We start from the raw sequence: 6,876 nt of genomic DNA on the forward strand, positions 1-6,876 counted from the left end.
ACAAGATCTTTTTTGACATACTTTTCATAGACCATATAACCTGAAAAACAGTGTGAAAGTTTTTACATGAAAAACAAAAAATAATGAATCCTCGGGTAAATACTAAAAGACAAAATGAGTATTGCATTGGCCGGGAATCGAACCCGGGCCTCCCGCGTGGCAGGCGAGAATTCTACCACTGAACCACCAATGCTGACACAAAAAATTCAGCACATAAAATCGTTCCCACTTTGACTGAAACCGTATTGTCTGTTTCTTGTGTTGCCTGACTCTTTTCATGTGAGCACACTGACAATGAACAACTTGTCCACAACTCAGAAAGGAAAAGTGGGTAAAGAAAATGGAAGAAAAGTTGAATATTCACAACAAGTGTTCTGGTAAAACTTCTTTGGGCGCAGCAGTACTGCAAACACTTAGTTTGAGTGCCCCTCTAGATGTGACTTTTTTGTCACTTTTTGTTGCTTTACTTCTTGGCATCTTGCAATGTTAACATTTAAAGACATTAACATAGCAAAGGTGTTTCTCTGGGATCTTTTTTTCTAAGGTATCGTTCATATTTTCACCTAAATGCGACTTGGGTCAAACTCCAGTATGAACCATTTCCAGATGTGAGATGACCCACATAGCTGTGCTGTCTCAGGAATTACATAATGCAGAGAGCGCTCCTATATGGAAATTCCTCGTTAGTATAGTGGTGAGTATCCCCGCCTGTCACGCGGGAGACCGGGGTTCAATTCCCCGACGGGGAGGGAGGAAACTTTTTGTCCACATGAAATGTTCCAACTAACCAATATAAATGGTCAAATGCAACACTTATGTTGGTATTATCATTAAAACTTCAAAACATTAAACACCAATGTGTCCAATGTGTACAGTTCTGAGGCCACCGCATGCACACAAAAAAAACATGACATCACAAGCATTCTATTTAAAGAATTCTAACAAACTTCTATTGTGAGGGGAGAGGTGGCAATGTGCATCTGAATCCAGAAGAACAAATAATCAGGTGTCATGAAAAACACAAAAGGGATCAAACAAGGAGGAAAGGCCTTAAGAAGAAACTCAGAAGCTCTATTCTTAGAGAGCACCCAGAAATATGTGCTGATAAGATTGTATGCAGTAAAGTCAGGGACATACTTTAAGGAAAAATAGTAGTAAGACTTGAAATTGTCCAAGTGTGGTTTGAAAACTGCACACTGGGTTCAGACCACAAACACACTGTTCCTGACACAGAGAAGTACAAAACTGCTTATTGGACTGCTTCAGAATCATCAGAGGATGCTGTGGACTATGATTTGTCTTGTATGAACTGTGTTGACTGTCTTTATGGAGAAATACTCTTCTAAATAAAGTTTAATGTCAACAGAAAAAATAAGCAAGAATTAGCTGAGGGTTACATGATGGCGCTGTTGCATTCACTTTCTTAAATGTTTATTGGTCATGTGTCAGCATTAACTTGCTCTGTGTTTACATTAGTTTTTACTTTTATAAGTTATCTAATTAACTTAAGTAACTTTAAAAAAAAAGCAATATGTCAACCTATTAGCTTTAGTTTTTGATCGAACATGTTCTCATAGCTTCAGATTGACCAATGTTGCCTTGCATTTTCATCAATTGGCAGTTTTAGAGATGACTGATAAATCATTTAGTGCTTGTAATAAATTAAGTAAATTGTTAATTAATTGTTTATTATTTAAAAAGTATTCCTCCTTCTATATAAAATCTCTCTCCTGTAAATACAATAACTAAATTGTATCAGGGAGATATGACAAGCTAGTTAATTGTTTATTTATTAAGTTAATGAATTAATAAAGTTGATTTAATTTCATGTGTTGAAAAGAAAACTACATATTCATGTGTTGGCTGTTCTAAGTGGTAAATCTCATAAGTTTTGTTGGAATCTATTGTGTTTTATTAAGAAATAGTGCTTACTGCTGACGTCGCAAATATGTCTATTTGCAGGACACAATTTTTGTTTGAAACAAAACAACAGGTAAAAAAACTGTTGATTTTCAGGACACAAAAAAAGACCATAACTTTCTTAATATTCAACATATTTTCATGACATTTGTATTGCCGTCTTTTTTTTTTTTTTTTACAAGCTCTATCCATTAAAATTGCATAGAATTTAGACATTTTGTGAGATCCAACTCTGACTGTTTTCCTTTGTACCCCTCTAAACATTTTGTGTCTAAGACTTTGGGAGCCCTTAGTAAAATTTATACACTGCTCAGTTCATACCATGAATCCAGTTTGGACTCAAACTGAAATGGGAAGCAGACTTGGAGGAACGCATATCAGACTCAATCTGGAGGAGGATTATTAAGAACATTTACTCGTCTTCAATCTGTCTGAGACATGCTGTAATTCAATTCAAGGTAGTGCACAGGCTGCACTGGTCCAAAGATAAGCTGTCCAAGATCAAGGCCGATCTGGACTCAGCATGCAATCGTTGCAACCCTACTCCAGCTACACTTCTGCATACATTCTGGACCTGTCCCAAACTGCAGACCTTTTCACAAACTATTTTTGACATTTTCTCTGGAATATGTGGTAAAACTGTACACCCATCACCACTTATTTCACTGTTCGGGGTGGTCCCTGTGGACACGTCCTTCAGCAAATACGAGAGGGATATGATTGCCTTTTTGCTCTCTTCTGGTCAGGAGGCTAATTTTGTGCATCTGGAAAGACCCACACACCTCTGTCGTATGTACATTGGTTAAGAGAGGTGATGTGTCATGTTCATTTGTAGAAGATGAAATACACCTTGAAGGGCTCTGTGCAGAGGTTCTGGGACAAAAACACTTTGTTTAAAAAAATACATTGAATTTGATTTGAATACTTTGATATTTTTTGTCACATATGTAACAGTGACTGATGCCCCTGCCCCTAAAGCTGGGTACAGCAGTGTAAATTACCATACCATACCATACCACTTTATTTATAAAGCACTTAAAACAGCTACAAAGCCAACCAAAGTGCTGTACAGACAAAACAACAGGTAACACACAAAGCAAAATACAAAGTGAGGTAAATCAGAATATAGACAAAAAACGATGCAGATAATGACAACAAACCAGTGTGGAGCATACAGGATCAAAACACAGATCATCTTGTGTTGAAAGCTATTGAATAGTAGTGAGTTTTTAAACGGGACTTGAAAACCGAGAGGGAGGGGGCCTGTCTAACAAGCAGAGGTAACTCATTCCAGAGTCTTGGTCCTGCTACAGAGAAGGCCTTGTCCCCTCTGCGCTTAAGACGAGTTCCTGGAACTGTGAGGAGCAACTGATCCGCTGACCTCAGGGAGCGTGGTGGGACATACGGTTGTAGCAAATCAGAGAGATGGGGGGGGGCAACACTGTTCAGTGATTTGTAGACATACATGAGTATTTAGAACTGGATTCGAAAGTGAACCGGTAACCAGTGCAGTGAGGCCAAAACTGGTGTAATGTGCTCTCTTTTGCCTGTACTGGTTAAAAACCGGGCTGCTGCATTCTGGACCAGTTGTAGTCGTGCAATGGAGGTCTGACAGATACCAAACAGGAGTGAATTGCAGTAATCAAGCCTAGATGTAATGAATGCATGTATTACTGTCTCCAGGTTATTTTTGGACAATATGGGCTTCAGTTTAGGCAGCCGCCTCAGTTGGAAGAAGCATGATTTAATGATTATGTTTACATGATTGTTAAGCTTCAGGGAAGGGTCCATTATCACGCCCAGACAGGGTTCTGACAGGGTTAGAGCGGAAAGGTCGATGCAGTGGTTTGTGATCGTGTCGTTGGGAGGGAACAACATGACTTCAGACTTCTTTTCATTGAAACTTAAGAAGTTTAAAGCCATCCAGTCCCTGATGTCAGCCAGGCAGTTGAGCAGCGGTTGAATAGAGCATGTACCATTGTGTCTTAGGGGGAAGTAAATTTGACAGTCATCGGCATAGAAGTGGAAGGGCATGCTGTGTTTCCGGAAAATAGCACCAAGCGGCAGCAGGTATAAAGAGAATAGGAGGGGACCCAGGATGGACCCCTGCGGAACCCCCCATTTAAGCTCTGCCTCTGCGGAACTAAAATCCTTGATGGAGACACAAAAGGATCTGTCAGCGAGGTAAGATCTGAACCAACTGAGGGCTGATCCTGTGACGCCCACCCACTGCTCCAACCTAGCAATGAGGATCTCATGGTCGATGGTGTCAAAGGCGGCTGTGAGGTCCAACAGGACAAGCAGCACAGAATCACCGGTATCTGTGAATCTGAAGATGTCATTAAAGACCTTCAGCAGGGCAGTTTCAGTGCTGTGGAGAGGTTTAAAGCCAGATTGGAAAAGCTCTAAGATGGCGTGATCCTCCAGGAAGCACTTCAACTGGGACTCGACTATTTTCTCCAGTACTTTAGAAACAAATGGGAGTTTGTAGAAAGGCCGGTAGTTGGAAACGACTGAGGGGTCAAGGTTTGGTTTTTTCAGGAGAGGCTGGACAGCAGCATGTTTAAAGGATTTTGGCACCACGCCAGTGGATAAACTACTGTTTACTATGGCAAGAATGGACGGACCTAGATTTGGAAACACCTCCTTTAGTAGTCGAGGGGGGACCACATCAAAGGGGGAGCCAGAAGGTTTCAAGCTGCACATGACCTGCTCTAGAGAAGATAGAGTGATGGGTTCAAAATGGTCAAAGGGAGCTACAGACTGAGGTGGGATGGATGGGTCATGAGTTGGAGGGAAATGAGAGCCCTGGTGGTCGCAATTTTTTCCAAATTCCAAAAATTGGCTGACCAATCACAGGAGAGGGTGCATCATATAAGCAGGTGTGTTTCTCTGGCTGTGACTCCATTTTTGGTGTTACTGACTTCCTGGTTACCTGGCAGTGCTGCTGTGCGCACCTGATCAGCATCACCTGTGTGGGTATGTATTGCCTGTTTCACGTTAAGATGGCTGATCTAGACTTGGTGGTTAACTGATTTTGATGCATGCTCAATAATCCAGGTAGAAAAATCCAAAAAAGTTCAATCTGGTCCTCTGGACATTCAAAAAAACAAAAGCAAAACAAAGCAAAAAAAATCTAGAAACGTTTCGTCTCTCATCCAAGAGACTTCCTCAGTCTGAGGTGCTGTTTTCAGCTCAGTCTCTTAAATAGCACCCTCTTAGAGTGGATCAACCAGTTTGCTGCTGACAACCAAAACCAGCTGATCACATGCTCAAGAAGGACCATCAGCCTAACAATGGGTCATTAGCACACTGATGGCTGTTTACTACTCACAGAGGGCTGAGTGATACTAGCAATCACAGCATTGTAAGAGGGGGACAGTTGAACCCGGAGGCCTCCACCCCTGTTTAATGATGGACGATTTCTTTTCACAAAGATGGCCTCCTTTACTCCTCTCTCAAACCATCGTTCCTCTCTGTCCAGGATGTGAACATCTTCATCCTTGAAAGAGTGACCGCTGGCCTGGAGATGAGTGTAGACCGCAGAATCCTGGCCTGATGATGTTGATCTTCTGTGCTGGGCCATCCTTTTGGCCAGTGGCTCTTTAGTTTCCCCGATGTAAGACTGATCACAGCCCTCCTGACACTGAACAGCATACACAACATTACTCTGTTTGTGCCGGGGGACTGGATCTTTGGGATGAACCAGTCTTTGCCGTAATGTATTTTGGGGTTTAAAAGCCACTGGGACGTTATGTTTGGAAAATAAACGTCTCAGTTTCTCTGATACCCCCTCAACATACGGAATGACCACTGGTCTGGGTCTGGGTTCCTCCTTTTCACCTGTTGGCTGACTGGAGTCCTGTTTGGGTTTCTTCTCTGCTTTCAGGAAGGCCCAGTTAGGTACAATTCCTCTGGTGGAGATGATCACAGCCACAGAATCAGCCATCCGCAACAACAAAATGAAAGAGGGTGAAGCAGAACAGCTCAGAATCAAAGTTTCATCCTGCCTCAGCAATGCCAAACCACCACCTTCCAACATCAGTAGAGAGGAGAGGGATGCACTCACCACTCTTAGCAAGGACAAAAACATCATCATTCTCCCAGCAGACAAAGGAAGGTGCACAGTGATTTTGAACCAGAAAGACTATCATGAGAAAGTTATGACACTCCTTAGTGACTTAAACACTTATGAACCTCTGAAAAGAGATCCAGGAAGTGGTTACAAGAAGAAGTTAATAGATTGCCTGAAAAATTTGGAGCAGGACAAGGCTATTGACCGTATTCTGTACCACAGACTGTACCCAGGGGAGGCCACACCTTGTCTGTATGGTTTACCTAAAATCCACAAACAAGGTGTACCTTTAAGATCTATTGTTAGCATGATTAACTCTGTCACTTACAGTGTTTCCAAATATCTGGTGTATGTACTCATCCCTTTAGTTGGCAGCTCAGAACACCACATACAGAACACCATGGACTTTTTGGATAAGGTGAGGGATGTCATCATGGAGACTGATGAAACAATGGTCTCTTTTGATGTCACATCACTCTTTACGTGCATTCCTGTTGATGATGCAGTAGAGGTGGTCAGTTTAAGATTAAAATCAGACACCACTCTGAGCAGCAGGACCACGCTTTCCACAGAACAACTGTGTCAACTCTTGAAACTGTGCCTGCAGTCAACCTACTTCACATATGGGGAGCAATATTATAGGCAGAAACATGGGTGTGCTATGAGGTCTCCAGTTTCTCCTATTGTTGCCAACCTGTACATGGAGGAGGTAGAAAAGAGAGCCTTGACGTCCTTTTCAGGGACACCACCAAGTCATTGGTTCAGGTATGTTGACGACACCTGGGTTAAAATTAAATCTCAGGAAGTCCAACATTTTACTGACCACATCAACTCTGTGGATAAATACATCAAGTTCACACGAGAAGATGTAAAAAATGGCA

The 6,876-nt window shown here is 41.9% G+C and overlaps 2 non-coding genes across 2 annotated transcripts; one reads left to right on the forward strand and one right to left on the reverse strand.

Annotated features, from left to right (window-relative positions):
* Nucleotides 1-122: 122 nt before the first annotated feature.
* Nucleotides 123-193, reverse strand: trnag-gcc. The gene has a single exon. It is a non-coding gene; the product is annotated as a tRNA-Gly (tRNA).
* A 484-nt stretch (nt 194-677) lies between these two features.
* trnad-guc lies at nt 678-749 on the forward strand. The gene has a single exon. It is a non-coding gene; the product is annotated as a tRNA-Asp (tRNA).
* The last annotated feature ends 6,127 nt before the right edge of the window (nt 750-6,876 follow it).

The sequence above is a fragment of the Nematolebias whitei genome, chromosome 23 (genome assembly GCF_014905685.2).
Source record: "Nematolebias whitei isolate Nwh7 chromosome 23, NemWhi1, whole genome shotgun sequence".
Classification (NCBI taxonomy): Eukaryota; Metazoa; Chordata; class Actinopteri; order Cyprinodontiformes; family Rivulidae; genus Nematolebias; species Nematolebias whitei.